Source organism: Leopardus geoffroyi, chromosome E3 (genome assembly GCF_018350155.1).
Source record: "Leopardus geoffroyi isolate Oge1 chromosome E3, O.geoffroyi_Oge1_pat1.0, whole genome shotgun sequence".
NCBI classification, from domain to species: domain Eukaryota; kingdom Metazoa; phylum Chordata; class Mammalia; order Carnivora; family Felidae; genus Leopardus; species Leopardus geoffroyi.
In genome coordinates, this window is record NC_059340.1 from 1,349,477 (window position 1) to 1,366,836 (window position 17,360).

Sequence of the window (17,360 nt, forward strand, 5' to 3'; positions counted from 1 at the left end):
AACTGTATGGAACTGGCACAAAAAAACAGACACATAGATCAATGGAACAGATTAGAAAATCCAGAAATAAACCCATGCATATAGGGTCAATTAATTTACAATAAAGGAGCCAAGAACATATGATAGGAGAGGGACAGTCTCTTCAATAAACGGTGCTGGGAAAACTGAAGTCACACGCAAAAGAAACGGGCCCACTTTCTCCCACCACACACACACACACACAGATCAATGCAAAATGGACTGAAGACTTGAATGTTAAGACTTGAAACCATAAACCTCCTAGAAGAAAACACAGGCGGTAAGCTTCTTGACATCAGTCCTGCTGCTGATGTGTGTTTTTTTTGTTTGTTTGTTTTTTAACGTCAGAAGCAAAGGCAACACAAACAAAAACAAAGCAGTGGGACAGCATCCACCTGCAAAGCTTCTGCCCGGCACAGAAAACCATCCACAAAATGAAAAGACAACCCGTGGAATGGGAGAAAATATTTTCAAATCAGATCTCTCATAGGGGGCTAATGTCCAAAATATATAAAGAACTCATACAACTCAACAGCAAAACAAAAACCAAAACCAAAACCAACAATCCCATTTAAAAACGAGTAGAAGACGCAGAGCAGGTATTTTCAAAGAAGACATCCCAGTGGCAAACAGGTACAGAAAAAGGTGCTCAACAGCAGTTATCGATCATCAGGGAAATGCCAATCAGGACCACAGTGAGAGGCCACCTTACACCTGACAGAATGGCTAAATCAACGACAAAGAAATAAGAGATGTTGGCGAGGATGTGGAGAAAAAGGAACCCCTGTGCACTGTTGGTGGGAATGCAGACTGGTACAGCCACTCTGGAAGACAGTATGGAGGGTCCTCACAAAATTAGACATAGAATTACCCTACGTTCAGCAATTTCACTTCTGGATATTTACCCAAAGGAAAGAAAAACACTAACTTGAAGACATATCTGCACCCCTACGTTCACCGCGACATTATTTACAAGGGACAAGACACAGAAGTAGTCAAGTTTCCATAAATGGATGAGTGGGTACAGGAAGCAGAAAACGTGGCATAGACACACTCCAGAATATCAGCCCCCAAAAAGGAAATCTTGCCATTTGTGACAACATAGGTGGGCCTCAAGGGCATGATGCTAAGTGAAATAAGAGAAAAACAGATAGTGTATGCTCTCACTTCTATGTGGAATCAAAAAAGAAAACAAAACCATATGCTCATACAGAGAAAAGATTGGTGGTTGCCAGAGGTAGGGGTTGGGGGTGGCCAAAATGGGTGCAGGGGGTCAAAACATACAAACTTTCAATTATAAAATAAGTAAGTCCTGGGATGTAATATGCACCATGTAACATGCGTGATGACTATAGTTAATATACCATGTAACATATTTGGAAGTTGCCCAGACAGCTGATCTTAAAAGTCCTCATCACCAGAAACAATTTTTGTAACTATGTGTTGTGATGGATGTTAACTAGACTTACAGAGGGGATCATCTCACAGTATCTACAAGTACTGAACCATCATGTGCCACATCTGAGACTAATATATGTCAATTACATCTCAGTTTAAAAAAAATATTTTCAGTCTACATTCTTCCTTTCCTCTTCTGGCACAAGTGTTAGATCTTTTGTTGTTGTTCACAGATTCCCAGAAGTCTTTTCATTTATTTCCAGTCTGTTTTCTCTCTGTTGTTCAGATAGGGACATTTCTATAATAGGTCTTCAAGTTTATGGATTTTTTTCTGTTGTCTCCAAATGACTATTCAATTTGTCCAGTCAATTTTTAGTTTCGATGCTTGAATTTTCCAGTTCTATAATTTCCATGTTATTTTTTATATCCTTTTATATCTTTCTTTTTCATATGCTTCAAGAGTGTTTGCAATTACTTGTTGAAACATTCTTTATGGTTGTTCTGGTTCTGGGGATGATGAGTGGGTTTTATTGTGTGCACACCATTGTTGCTCTTTAAAAGCTTCTCTCTTTGTTTTTAAGCATAGAAAGAGCAGTGATGTTCAGACTCCTTCGTGACCGGAATACACAGAGAACCCACCAGTGGTTAAAAAAAAAAAAAAAAAAAAAAAAAAAAAAGCCAGCATGGATAAGGACTATACACAACCCGCCTGTCCACAAGAGTTCATATAGCCTAATGAGCAGCACTAGAAAAATACCTTCCTGAACTCTCTGAAAATATGAGCTGTAATTTTATTTTTTCCTTATTAAAAACTGTTTTAATGGTATCTTATTTTTGAGAGACAGAGACAGAGTGAGAGTAGGGGAGGGGCAGAGAGATAGGGAGACACAGAATCTAAAGCAGGCTCCAGGCTCCGAGCTGTCGGCACAGAGCCCGGTGCACGGCTCGAACCCATGAACCGTGAGGTCATGACCTCAGCCGAAATCGAACGCTTAACCAACAGAGCCACCCAGGCGCCCCTTTTTAAATTATTTTCTTAAGCTTATTTATTTTTGAGAGGGAGCGAGAGAGCGTGCACACGTGGGGCAGAGAGAGAGGGAGACAGAGGATCCCAAGCAGGCTCCACACTGTCACCACAGAGCCCGACACGGGGATTGAACTCACGAACCGTGAGCTCATGACCTGAGCTGAAACCAAGAGTTGGACGCTAACCTGACTGAGTCACCCAGGAGCCTCGAACTAGAATTTTAACTATAAATGGGTCCTTTTTCCTGTTTACCTTGGTTTTTGCCATCAGACACACGGCTCAGATTTCTGGTGGGTCTCAGCACTCTTTGTAGTTCAGAGTGACAGTTTAACAAGCTGCTTATGCTCTTTCGCACGTGGACAGGGTTTGCTAATTCGGGCAGCAAGGAGGGTGAGCTGGAAGGGCATTTTGTTGGGAGACCCCAACCGACGACACACAGATCTGTCATCTTGGGCCAGTTTCTCCAAGAGTTATCCCGTAACGTGCCGAGCGCCCGCATCTGGGAGCCAAGGGAGAGGAGAGGCCGGAGTGCGACTGCCGCTTTCCAGCTCTGGTGCTCTGTGTCCAGTCCTCACCTTCTGCAGCGCCTGGTGTCCCTGAGCCCAAGGTCTCTGTGGATCTTCCTCTCCGGGGACGAAATTTCTGAACAAGGAAGTCACCCGGTGGCTTTCCTTCTTAAACCAATACAGTCCGTGCACCCTTGGGACCGTCAGCCCGCAGATTTGTACCGTGTGTGATGATGGATTCTCTCTTCTCCGGTGCCCCGGGGACCCCGCACGTCCCGTGCAGTGTGAACCGTCCTTCAGAGACTTGAGAAAACAGCCACGCAGATCATCTTCTGTGGGATTTCATTCTTTCCTGCACCTTTGGCTGAGAAAGGCCGCATAGCGTTTGTCCTGTCTTGTGACAAGGGAGCGTTCGTGACCCTGTGACACTCGGCCTTGGCCACGGGCTGTCCCGCAGAGACGGGGCACGATCTTCAAGCACCTCCACGACAGGCAGCGGAAATCATCCCGAGGACCATCCCGCAGGCAGTTCCCATGGCTCCTGTGGTGTGAGGCCCCCCCCTCACGTGGGCAGACCCAGCCCTGACCCGGACAGGCCAGGCCTGCCCCTGACCCTCGATCCTGGGCGGGGTGAGGCGGGGGCAGAGGCGGGGGCAGGCACCGTCCCACGAGAAGCCTGCTTCTCTCGGGACTTCTGTGTGGTCTCTGAGCGAGGGGCAGCTCCCCCCCACCCCCCACCGACAGCGAGGCTCCCAGGGAACCTGGAGGTTCAAAGTTCCCAAGTCCATCCACTAGACGTCCCTGCCCCGGGCCTCGACCCTGACTTTTATGTCGGAGGCCGGACAGGGCTGCGGACGGAAGACCTTCTTGTCTGGCACCACAGTGCCCTCCTGCCCCTTGCCTGACCCCCAACCCCCCCCCCCCACCTCCCCGCCACAGCTGGCCCTCTGGCCCCATCCACAGACCACTGTGCTTCTCCAACACCAGACGAGTGCCCAGCCCGGCCGCCTCCTCCCTCTGCCCCCTGGGCTGCACTTGTGCAGCCTTGTGGACGCCCTGCCGCCCCACTTGCTCCCAGGGGGGGCTCCTGCCTGCCGCCTGCCGGACCTGAATTCAGCGTCTGGTCCTAAGAGTCAGCAGGGCCCCCCCCCCCCCCACCACCATCTATCACGAGATGATGTGGTCTGGGCTCTCTCCACACAGAGCCCGCGGCAGGAATCCCTGGCCAGCCGCGTAGGGGGTGCTCCCAGGAGGAGCCTGATGTTAAGTGAGGGCGTGGTCTCCCCCAAAGGGCAGCCCCTGCCTGGTTGTTGGGGGGGAGGGGGAGCTCTGCCTCACAAGCGTCACGGGAGCCGTCTGGCCCGGTGGTGAGGGTGCGGGGAGGCTGAGCGTCAGCCCCGACTGCTCCGGGGCGGGGGGGGGGCTGCGGAGAAGGTGGCAGGTGTGGCACTTGGCACGGTGACCTGCAGCTGTGGGCAGACACGACCCAAGGGGTCCGAGCGGGCTCCTAGAGCGCCTGCCCCGCCCGCCCGTGTGCCCGCTGCACCAACTTCCATGACCCAGGGCATGAGTTTGACTTAGAAGTCTTTGAATGCTTATTTAGCAAAATACAGCAGTCCTTTTTCTTTATAGATTCTATTTTTTTTAACGTTTATTTGTTTTTAAGAGAGACAGAGCGTGAGCGGGGGAGGGGCAGAAAGAGAGGGAGACCCAGAATCGCAAGCAGGATCCAGGCTCTGAGCTGTCGGCACAGAGCCCAACATGGGGCTCAAACCCACGAACCGCGAGATCGTGCTCTGAGCCGAAGTCAGATGCTTGACTGACTGAGCCCCCCAGGCGCCCCTGAAGATTCTATTATTATTACAAGATTACTCACGACAACCCAAAGTGGACCCACTGGACGGTCCTGTGAATCTTCTGGAACACTGGACACTGCCCCGCGCTGGGGAGGCGCGAGCCCCATGGCAGTGCATGGCGGCTGCCAGCCGCAAGGGAGCCCAGGCCGCTGACCCGGACCAGCTCCAGCTGCCGCTCGCCCCTGCCATGAGTTTCCTGTCAGCTTCGAACGTTCATGTTACAGTTTTAATACTCCGGAACTTCTGCTGCTCGGGCGTGTAAAGTAGGGACCCTGGAACATTCCTTCCCGGTGGCGGACCAGATGTTCAACAGCATTCCGGAGCAATCCATCCTGCGTCCACAGACTCGACACGCCGTCCCGCCAACCCGAAACCCTCATCTGCGTCCGCAGCGGCCTCTGGGTCCTGAGCCCTTCGTTCAGCGGCCTGTCTGTCCCTCCCCAGACTCGTGCTGTGTTCGTTAGCTTAGACGGTGATGCGGTTTAGGATCTGCTGGGTAAGCCCCCTTCGTTATTCTTTTATATTTTCAATTTTTCCTTGGTGGTGCTCACACCTGTATTTTTCGATGAACATTAGAATCGCTGCTCATACTCCAGAGGGCCGGCTGGGACTTGTATGGGATGGCTTTAAATCTACAGACTAACTCGGGGGACAAGTGCGTCTTTACAGTATTAGGCCCTCCGACGCAGCGACACCACGGCCCTCCCCTTCCATTCGAAGGCTTCTCTCTGCCCTGGGGTGGAAGGTGCGCGTGTGTGAGCGTGTGCGAGCGTGTGCGACGGGCCCGGCACCCCTTCCTGCTGGAGCCCCCTCTTCCGGGGAGAGAGACATTCTCAGGGGTACGATCCCCACCAAAGGGGTGAGCCCGTGAACGAATCCAGTCCCCTGCCAGTGATGGCCTCACGGCTCAGACAAGATCCACGGGTCCCTCGTGAGACTTCATGCGTGGATTCCAGGAAAGAGAGGGCTTCCTCTTCTCCGGGGTCACCCCCCACCGGAAAGAGGGGTTGGGTCTGTGGAGTCTGAGAAACTAAATGGCAAAGGACCACCGTTTCTTGAGCACTATCTGCGTGCCGGGCGCGGTTCCCCCAATTCTCCAGAACGCGCTCCGGCAGGCCCCACGATCATCCGACGCTCGGCCTCTGTTGGACCCCGACGTTCACACCCACACTGGTGTGTGCAGCCTGCATTTCCGCTCTGAAGGCAGGCCCCACCACCCCTCCCACTCCACATACGAGGCCACGAGCACAGCGGGGTTTAGACCTCGTCCTGGGTCACACGGCCGGCCAGGGGCGGGGCCCGGATCCCCTTCTCAATCCGGAAAGTGGTCTGGGAGTGAGATGTCAGGAAGGACACCCCAAGGGGTGGTGGGGGGCGTGCAGTGAGCCCCACGCCCATCCGGGAAGACAGCCATCCTCATTCCGTGCAGGAAGTTGGGGGGACTGTCCCTCGTCACCAGCGGGACACGTCCCTTGGGCACAGAGCCTGGAGCTCTCGGGTGCTCTCGGCCTTGGGGGAGGGGAAGCTGGCTCTCCTGGCCTGGATGCTCTGCCCACCCGGCCTCCCAGCTTCTGCTCGGGCTGGAGACAGCGATTCATCCCGCGGGGGTCCGGGTGGGGGCCTGAGGCTGAGTGACCCTTAAGGTGGTGCCCGCGGCCCCAGGGAGGGGACCGATGAGGTTCACCTTCCCGTCCCGCACCACCCCCCTCCACCCCGTGTGAAACTCTCCTTGTGTTTCAGGTGGGCCAGTGACCGGGCTTGGCCAGCCAGAACATTCCATTCTTCTGGCGGTGCTGTGCCCAGCATGGGACACCCGCGAGGGTCATTTCTGTCACCTCTTCTGTGAAATACGGCTGAGAAAATTGTTTTATTGAATTCCATATTTCCGACAACCAAGATATCATCAAGATGTGCAATTTAGGGGCGCCTGGGTGGCTCGTCGGTTGAGTGTCCGACTTTGGCTGAGGTCAGGATTTCGCGGTTTGTGGGTTCGAGCCCCACGTCCGGCTCTGTGCTGACCGCTCGGAGCGTGGAGCCTGCTTCGGATTCTGTGTCTCCCTCTCTCTCTGCCCTTCCCCGCTCACACTCTGTCTCTCGCTCCCAAAAAATAAACAAAACATTAAAAAAAAATAAAAAAAAAAAAAGACGTACAATTTAGGTGACTTCGACATTTTCTTGATGTGCTTTTCAGTTTTTATTTTTTGATATAATTGATGTCAAGTTAACTAACAGCGTATACAGCGTGCTCTTGGTCTTGGGGTCGATTCCCGTGATTCGTCGCTCACGTACAACACCCAGTGCTCATGCCAACAGGTGCCCTTCTCAGTGCCCATCACCCGCTTTCCCCTCTCCCCCGCCCCCATCCGCCCTCAGTTTGTTCTCTGTGTTTAAGAGTCTCTTCTGGGGGCGCCTGGGTGGCGCAGTCGGTCGAGCGTCCGACTTCAGCCAGGTCACGATCTCGCGGTCCGTGAGTTCGAGCCCCGCGTCGGGCTCTGGGCTGATGGCTCAGAGCCTGGAGCCTGCTTCCGGTTCTGTGTCTCCCTCTCTCTCTGCCCCTCCCCCGTTCATGCTCTGTCTCTCTCTGTCCCCAAAAAAATAAATAAACGTTGAAAAAAAAAAAAAAAGAATCTCTTCTGGTTTGCCTCCCACCCTGTCCATTTGGAACTGTTTTCTCCCCTTCCCCTCCCCCAAGGTCTTCGGTTACGTTTCTCAAGATCCACACGAGTGAACACGTATCATATCCTTCCTTCTCTGACTGGCTTCACTCAGCATCCACGTTGCTGCAAATGGCAGGATTTCACTCTTTCTCATTACCAAGTAGTATTCTGTTGTATATATAAACCACGTCTTCTGTTCTTTAGTTTTAAAACAGAAATTGGCAACGAAAAAGGAGTAATTTCAATTTTTAAAAATCAGAGTCAGGAAAATATTTCGTCGAGGAACTCAGATCTGCTCTTTAGCAAGGCACAGCGCTAGACTGTCCATGGTGACTCTCTGTGTCACACTCTGGGACAGGCGCCCTCGGTGGCAAAGGGGACTCTGCAGATGTGAGCTGGGGAGAGCGTTCTGGATGGCCCAGGTGGGCTCAGTGTGGCCACGCAGGTCCTTAAAAGCGGGACGGCCTCCTGCCGCGGCCAGAGAACCTGGCCACGGAAGCGGGTCAGATGGCGACGGAGGCTCCCCCTCTGTTGCTGCTCTGAGGGTGGAGGCTGGCGCCCAGCCGGGGCCCGAGGGGGGGTGGGTCTCCAGATGCAGGAAGAGCCCAGGGCGTGGGTTCGCTCCTGGAGGCTCTGGGGAGACCCCGCTCCAGGCTGCCTCCCCTCCGGCTGCAGGTGGTTTGTGGGCAGTCTTCGGGGCTCCTGGGCCGTTAGACACTCCCGTCTCTGCCGTCACCCTCCCACGGCGTCCCCCTGTGTGTCTGTCCTCCTCTTGTAAGGACACCGGTCAGACAGGGTCAGGGCCTCCCCAACAACCTCGCCTTGACCTGGTTCCGTCCTAAACCAGGCCACCTTCACAGACCCCGGGGGTTAGGGCTCCAGCATCCTATGTTGGGGTGGGCACGATTCGACCCATAACACACACGTCTCAGTACAACGGCAGCACTGACCGCGGGCAGGACGTTTCCTGGGAAGGACGTGTGCCGGGGGCCCTGGGAAGAAATGGAGGGGCGGGGGGATTAAGAACCACGTGGACTGCTAATGAACTTTATCGTGGGTTTTAAATCCTCAGCAGATCTCACCTGCCCCCAGACATCCTGGTGCTGCCCCTGGTGGGCCACCACGTCCCAGCCACAGTGACTGGTGCACGGGCGAGCAACGTCCGTGGGAGGAGCTTCCCCGGGTGTGTCTAGCGGTGGGTGGGTCTATCTGCCCCCGTGGCTGGGGCCGTGGCTCCAGCCTTCTCCTGCTGCTTCCTGGAGACAGTGAATGAGTCACCCGGGGCGAGGGGAGCCGGGCAGGGAGGATCTGCCCCCAGCGGGACCCGGCCGGGCGCAAGCCGGTCCCCTGGCGTCCCCACGTCACTTCAGCTGGGACCCTGTTACCTCCGACGAGAGGCCCACAAGCCCTCATGAACACTGACTCTGAAGTTCAGTAATTTTCTCCCCTGAGACCTTACGCATTTCTAATTTTGTGCTGTTACTATTTTGTCATTTTTTTTTAATGCCTATTTTTGAGAGAGAGAGACAGCGCGCGAGGGGGGAAGGGGCAGAGAGAGGGGGAGACACAGAATCCGAAGCAGGCCCCAGACTCTGAGGCATGAGCACAGAGCCCAACGTGGGGCTCGAACCCACCAACCGTGAGATCACGGCTGAGCCGAAGTCGGACGCTTAACCGGCTGAGCCACCCGGGTGCCCCCCGATGACGATTTTAATGCAGCTTTTCTGATCACCCTTCCTGAGCTTAAGATGAATAGTCTTGAATCGGACAGGAGGATATTATTTCTCTGCAGAGAAAGAGAAGCCAGAAAATACCCAAATGAAACCACGCACTCACGGGATGGTCTCGGGAGCAGCGCGGGGATGAGAGGGGCAGGGCCAGGAAACCGGAAGAAGGATCCAGAGCCACCCCAGGCTCCGAAGGGCGGACGGAACACAGACGGGAACCACGACGGGGCCTCCAGCACTTGAGAGGCAACGCCAGAGTGTGGCGCTCTGTGGGCGGGGTCCCCAAACGGTGAGGAGAAAGCAGCAGGGGAAATAATAACTCCTCCAATCTGGCGAAAAACGTAAGTTCACAGAGCCTGGATCTGTCCTCCCGTCGTAAATCGAAACCGCAGACCCGGATGTCAAACCAAGAGCAAAGACTTTGAGAAGAAAACATACCAGAGGGTCTTAGGGAGCTCAGAATTACGTGCAAAAGCACATTCCGCACGGGAAAGGGCTGGTGACTCGGATGAACCCTGGGGATGAAACTGTCAGGGGAAGGACAGGAGCCCACAGTCTGGGAGGGGACGGGCCACTCGCAGACACAGCCAACTTGGGTCCCGAACAAAGAGCGCTCAAGGCCCGGCCGTGGGAAATCTCTCAACACGCGTGTTTGCAAAGAGGCTGGGCGGGTGGCAAACGAGCGCATCAGCCCTTTGGGAGACGCAGTCAAGGTGACCGTTGGTGCAAAACGGCGCCTCCGCTCCCAACCGCAGCGTCGGCATGTGAGAAACGCGCAACAGCCCGGGAAGACGGTGATCCTACCGTGGGCACCGACCCGAGAAAGCCGAAAAGTTATGCAATTACACACTAATTACGCAAATAAAAATGACAAAAAAATCTGTACCCGAAAGCTTATCGTGGCTTTATTCTTCATCCCCCCAAACCCAGAAAACCCAAACGTCCTGCAACTGGCGAGCAGGTGAGCCGATGTGGTACACCCGCTCCAGGGAGCCTGCCCGGTCATAGGGAGGACACCCCCGCCCCCCGCTCCCAGAGTCGCTCTCAAAGGCGTTGCACCGAGAAAAGCCAGACCTCCAGGCTGCACGCGGGGCCCCGCGATGGAATGATGCCGGGTGGCTGCCTCTGGGAATGGGGAGCCAGGCGGGTGCCGGGGTGCAGGGCAGAGGAAGCCTCGCTACAAAGGGCTGACGCCAGGGGGTTAGCAGGTTGACTTTGGGCGTGGCGACGTGACTCCGTGCATTCGCCAAATTCGTACAATCCTATGCCAGAAAAAGTGAATTTTACCGCATGTGAGCTAAAACATAAACTTGAAAAGGGAAAGACATCTTCCAAGACAAATCCTGCTTCGGTGTATTAGCAATGACCACCAGAACCACGTGGGAAAAGAACCCATTGAAAATAATCATAGCAGAGGGGCGCCTGGGTGGCTGAGTTGGTTAAGCGTCCGACTTCGGCTCAGGTCATGATCTCGCGGTCTGTGAGTTCAAGCCCCACGTCGGGCTCTGTGCTGACAGCTCAGAGCCTGGAGCCTGTTTCAGATTCTGTGTCTCCCTGTCTCTCTGCCCCTCCCCTGCTTGTGCTCTCTGTCTCAAAAATAAATATTTAAAAAACCCTTTTTTTCATTGTCATCAGACGATCACAACGGCTGGACAGTCTCGGGATTGGGGTCTGCTGGCTATCTTCTCCCCTGTGTACTGGTCAGATTTTCGTTTCTTTTCTTTCCTCTCTCTTTTTAATATTTATGTACGTATGTATGTATATATTTATTTATTTATTTATTTATTTAGAGAGTGAGCAGGAGCCAGCGGAGGAGGGGCAGAGAGAGAGAGAGAGAGAGAGGGGGAGAGAGAGGATCCCAAGCAGGCTCCAGGCTGGCAGCGTAGAGCCCAACTCAGGGCTCGATCCCCCGAATCGTGAGATCACGACGTGACCTGAAATCAAGAGTCGAATGCTTATCCAACTGAGCCGCCCAGGCGCCCCTCTGGAGTCTCTTCTGAGTCTGGTAATTCTGGACCACATCCTGGACATTTTGAGACTCTCAATCCCACCCGATATTCTAGAGAACGTGGCTGTGGTCAACCTGGTTAGGTCCAGACCGCAGGTTCTGGCTCCTTCTGTGGGTGGCGGTTCCAAAATCCGCTCAGTTTCCAGAGCCTTCCCTGCATCGGTGGGGTCTACCTGGCTCGGGTGCTGTGGCGGGATCGGTGTGGGGTTTGGGTGGTGGCTCAGGTCCCGGGCTCTCGGATAGAACCGCCTTTACACAGGTCACGTCTGCTCCGCTCGCGGTCCTGTTCTGGTCATCCAGAACGGTGTCCGTCCTATTCCAGTTCCTGACTAGCGGCTCGCCCCGTGTCCTGTTAGCGGGGAGGCCAAGTCCCCCCCGTCCAGTACTTCGAGAACTGCTTCGGCCGTTCTGGGCCCTTCGGTCTTCCTGCGAGTTCTGGGGTCAGCGTGTCCAGTCCCACGAAAATCCCGTGGGCACGGCTAGTGAGTCACCGCCCGGTAGTGTTGCTGAGGCTCGAGGACAATTCAGTTTTCTGGGCATTTGTGTTAAGGACGGATGTTACTTTTTCCCTTAAATGCTTTTCCTTCACCTGTCGAGATGACCAAAGATTTTTTTTTTTTTTTAATCCTTTATCCTGTAACCATGGAGAAATGCATAAATACATCCATGGTAAAGCAGGCTTTCAATCCGGGGTTAAACCAAATGGGGTGATAGTGTGCGACACAGATTTTTAGTGCTACTCAGACGGTTTGCTAAATACGTATTTTTAGGATTTTGCATGTATATTTATCGGGGATTGCAGCTAAGTGTGCTTTTTCTTGCCGTCCTTGTCGACAGGCATGAAGATTTTTTAACCCTCGCAGAAACAGCTAGGGAATGTTCTTTTTTGTTCTTTTTTGTTCTCTTTTCCGAAAGACTTTGAATAAGATTGGCACCACCTGTGCCTTGAATACGTTTAGCTAGAACCTTCCCGTAAAAAAGGCTGAGGCTAGTTTTCACGTTGTGGGAAGCTTTCTAAAACACAGGAGAGTTTTGCTGTTGTTATCACACCATTCAGGTTGTGGCTGTTGCGTTTTCCCGGGAACCTGTTTCATCTATATTTTCGAACTTGTGGGCAAAAAGATATTCGCGATCCTGCCTCGTTGAGTTCGACTCTGTCCTGCCGTCTGAAGCTGTGTCTTCTGTTCCAGTCCTAGGGCTTTTATTCCAATGATTATTTTAATCGATCGGTCTTGCCAGAGGCTTGTAAACTACATTAGTCTTCCCCCAAAACCAGCCTTATTTTTGTCCTTCCTCCCCTGTACCTTCATTTTCAACATCATTCATTCCCATTTCGTCGTTTCCCCTCCATTTCTCTCTTTCTTTTTTAGCTTATTTTTTTGGAGAGCGAGCGAGCATGAGCAGGGGAGGGGTAGAGAGAGAAGGCGAGAGAGAATCCCAAGCGAGCTCTGCATCACCAGCGCAGAGCCTGATGCAGGGCTCGATCTCACGAACTGTGAGGTCATGACCTCAGATCATGACCTGAGCCGAAATTAAGAGTCGGGTCTTTAACCGACTGAGCCACCTAGGTGTCCGTTTCCCCCGTTCTCTTTGGAATTACCTTGTTGTTTTTAAAAACTTACATTTTTTTTTTTTTTTAAATTTTTTTTTTCAATGTTTTATTTTTATTTTTGGGACAGAGAGAGACAGAGCATGAACGGGGGAGGGGCAGAGAGAGAGGGAGACACAGAATCGGAAACAGGCTCCAGGCTCTGAGCCATCAGCCCAGAGCCCGACGCGGGGCTCGAACTCACGGACCGCGAGATCGTGACCTGGCTGAAGTCGGACGCTTAACCGACTGCGCCACCCAGGCGCCCCAGCCTTGTTGTTTTTATCTAAAGTTTTAAAAATGATTTTAAGTTTATTATGAGAGAGAGAGAGCAGAGGAGGGGCAGAGAGAAGAGAGGGAGAGAGAGAGAAAATCCCGAGCGAGCTCCCTGCCGTCAGCACAGAGCCTCACACAGCTTCTGTCCACCGCCCTGACCCGACGCCCTCTGGGCCTTCCTGCTTACTCGGCCACGGCCACGGCCACGGCCACGGCTGGGCTTCCTGCCTGCGCCTCTGTGCAGCCTCCTCCAGCCTCGGACCGGCTTCCCCTGCAGCCGCCTGCCCAGCCCGCCCCGCCCCTGCTCTGCCCGCTGGGCGCCTTCCCCAGGCCTGTCTCCTCCCCCAGCTTTCTCACTTCCCGTTCAGCTGCGTCTCCCTGCGGTTCATTCAGTCTTTCCAAGGATTTCAAGTTTTGTTCCTGCTCATATCTGTCCTAGTTTGTGCCTTTCTTGTCCAGTCTTTCTACTCTCCTGCGTTATGCTCTCGTGCCCCTATTTTGTGTCTTTAAACACGTTTGTCTCACCCGCTGCTCCTGCTAAGTCACATCCGGAGTCTTGACAGACCTAGTTTCTTGTGTCGTGCCCGCCTCGTCAGCATGTTGCCCGACTCTTGTAGGGTTTTTTATTTTAATTTTTAAAAAACATTTATTTTTGAGAGAGCGAGAGACAGTGTGAGCAGGGGAGGGGCAGAGAGAGAGGGAGACACAGAATCCGAAGCAGGCTCCAGGGCCTGAGCTGTCCGCACAGAGCCCGACGCGGGGCTCGAATCCGTGAACCCCGAAATCGTGACCTGAGCCAAAGTCGGATGCTCAACCGACCAAGGCCCCCAGGCGCCCCTCTTAGAGGTTTTGAGATTTGAAAACCATTTCCGATGTGTATGTGTTTCATACAAATCCCTAAATAACTAGGTTTGACCTTGACCTTGGAGCTCTCTGAGGCCTGGGCTGAGATGTGCTCCTTCAGAGAAACCCGTTTGCCTCAGGCAGACCCGTAGCGCCCGATGGGCTCAGGTTAAATCAGAATTCTGACCTTGCCATTCTTGGGGTCACGCAGAGAGTCTAAAATTCAGGCCGCAAACCCTCCCCAGGGCTGACCAGTGCCACGAATTCCCCAGGGATTTTAAGAAAACACCAATTTTTCCAGGACTGACGTTGAGACAGTTTCCTAGAGAAGGATGGGAACGTTTTCTGCTTCAGTGACTCACGGAGGGTGAGGCCCGTCCTGAGTCCCGCTGTCAGGCTGGGGGTCTCTGCCCCACCCCTACCTGGGCCCCTCTGGGCACAACATACCGCCTGTCGCCCTGGGGGACACACAGTTCAGTACCCCCCCCCCCCCCACCTCCTGGACTCCCGTTGAACTTTGTACCCAAGACTCAGGCTCGGCCCTCCTGGGCAGGGTCTGCGGGCCGTCCCCTGGCGGGGGGGTGGCCCCAGGGTGTTCGACCCAGCACCTCTCACATTCTGGCTCACGTCAGTATCTCCCGGGGCGGCCCGTGGTGTGGTGGGTGCTGGGGGGGTGGGGGCCACCCCAGAGCCCCCAGAGGCGGGTGCGCACCCGGTCACGCACATGGGGACCGCCAGGTCCGTGGTTCCGCATGAGGCCCACGCCCCTGCCTCAGGGGTGACATGCGAACTTGGGCGCGAGGACCATCTGGGTGGCTCGTGGAGACACACGCTCTGCTCGCCGTCCGCATCACTCTTGGTGCCACGGAGCCAGCTCTCGAGTCCACGCGGCTCACTGATCACGTGGTTTTTATGTAAGTTCTGTCTTCCGTTGATTCCTTCTTCCTATGATCCTTTTGGGTGTGTCTGATGTGTACATTCTCGCCTTTATTATTTCTTGTTCGGTCCCGCGTTCCTTCTGGCGGTCTCAGCTGAATCCCGAAGTGTAGACGTGTCGCATTGTCTCCGGCCGTCCAGAGTTTCAGTGTGGTTTCTCACCTCCTCTTTGGCTCAAACCTTGTGTAGGAGACTACTTTACAAGTCTAATCCTAAAACGAGGGGGCGCCCGGTGGCTCAGTCGGTGAAGCGTCTGATTCTCGGTTTTGGCTCAGGTCGTGAGCTCAAGCCCCGTGTCGAGCTCTGTGCTGACAGCAGGGAGCCTGCTTGGGATTCTCTCTCCCTCTTTCTGTCCGTCCCCTGCTCCTGCTCTCTCTCTCTCCCCCTCTCCAGCTCTCTCTCAAAATGAATAAATAAAACTTAAAAAAAATAGACGTTTAAAAAAATAAAAGTCTCATCGTAAAATGCGTATTAATTACGAGCCACGCTTCAGTGTCGGGATCTGGCGTCGTAAGCATCGATTTGTGTGTGTGTTTCAATATATCGCCAATCTTTCTAAATGTCACATCGGGTGTGTTCTCTGCTTCGATGAAAAGTCATTGGCATGTATGTGTCTCTTAAGGAAATCCTGGTAACTACAGCGCTCAGGTTCCCCTATGTTTTCTTACCTTTGCCTCCTCGAGTGAGTCCTGCTGTGTCCCCAGCTCAGTGCCCAGAAGTTTCCAGATGGCCACAGAGGCGGGGGGGGGGGGCAGCCGAGTGGGCCTGGGGGGCGTCCAGAGAGGAGGCCACATGGGGGTGGGGGTGCACTGGGCTGCCGTCCCCTGAGCCTCTCCCGCCCCCACCCCGACCGTGTCCCCCAGCGTGTTCGCGGCCCCCTCCGGGTGCCCCGCGTCCCGGGGGAGCCCCCCCCTGCCCTCCCTGGACGCTTCCCTGCCCGCCCCCCCCCCCTTAAAATGCCGTGTGATTTCTCTCTGACTGGACCCAGATCACAACTTGAAAAATGAGACCAAGTGGGCCCCACAGCAAGTCGCAGGACGGAGAACGTATGAGGTGCAGGGAAGGACAACAGAAAAGTCATGAAACCAAAACCCAGATCTTTGAAAGGTCAATAAAATCGATACATCTCCAGCCCGAGGAGGAGGGGGAAATGATACATCACCAACGTCATAAATGAGACAAGGGGCCGTCGACGGGGCGTCACCGACAGCCTCGTGCTCACACATTCCACGTTCCCCCGGCGCTCACGCAGCAGGTGCAGAGACAGGCTGGACGGTCCTACACGGAGTAAAGAACCGAGCCCCCAGGCCCGATGGCCGCCCCGGCGCATGCCACCGGGTATTTAAGGAAGACGGGACACCGGCAGCCTCGGAAGCTCAGGACAGGCGGCGCTCAGCTTGTGAGGCCAGCGTGAATGATGCCACATCAGGCAAAGACGCTACAGAGAGATGGAAATTGCAGTTCATACAGACCCAAAACCTTCTTTAAAAAGTAGCAAACAGAATCCGGAAACGTCTAGAAAGGACGGTCTATCGGGACCGGGTGGGGTTTATTCCAGGAATAAAAAGGTTGGTTCAACGTTAAAAACAACAACAACAACAACCGCGACGTACTTGACCATGTCCACCAAGTACAAAAACCACGGGATTAGCTCCCCAGGTGCAGAGAAAGCACAAATGTTCATAATAGAAGCTGCAAATTACGGACTGAGGGGAAGGTGAGTCAGACTCGGGCTTCAGAACCACCGGGACCATCGCGGGTGAGGACACGCGCACTCCCTCCTCTTGCAAACAGCAGGGGAACACCGCCTCCCCCTCCCCTCCCCCCGGGTCACACGAGCGGCGGGTCCCAGCCATGAACGAAGGGAGGAGAAGCGCCCTCCTGATTTGCGGACACGACTTGCGAGCCCAGTGAATCCAGAAGAATCTGCGAGCCGTTGGAATAACACATTCGGCAAACCTAAGTGCCATCTTCGGGCCCCAAGGTAAAGCTGAGGCATTAGAGGCCGGAATCCGCGGGCCCAGAACCGGGCCTCCCCCTCCGGCCCCGTGACACGTCGCGGGCAGTGTCACAGGACCACCTTCCCCATCAGTCAGTGGTTGAGGAGCCACTGGATCCCACGGAGGGAACAAGGAGCCTTCCCCTCGCCCACACGTGACCTCGATTTGAGGCGCGCGGCGTCCGGGAAGAAGCGGGAAGGTGCTCAGAGCTGGGCGCGCAAGGCTTCTCGGATCCCTCGCGAAGCGCTAAGCGCTGCAGGGAACGAGGCACTTGTGGGCGCGGGAAGGAGCACGACCAGAGGGAGGCCTGCGGCCGGAGCGCCGACGGCCGGGACGCCTAGCGGCAGAAGCTTCGCGCCCGCAGTGCAGCAGGGGCCCTTACCAGTCAGTGAGGGGGCAACAAGCCAAGCCCCGCTTCCCACGCCTGGCCGCGCGCAAGAGGCTCCGAGGCCCACCCAGTCCCCCCGCGGCCGCAAAGCTGAGCGAACCGGAGGCCGGCAGCTCTCAGATCCCGCAGGGA

At 54.5% G+C, this 17,360-nt stretch overlaps 1 protein-coding gene across 3 annotated transcripts in view; it reads right to left on the bottom strand.

Moving 5' to 3' along the window:
* Positions 1-17,360, bottom strand: part of LOC123588845 (translation initiation factor IF-2-like) — a 39,590-nt gene that overhangs the window by 20,657 nt on the left and 1,573 nt on the right. The window lies entirely within an intron of this gene.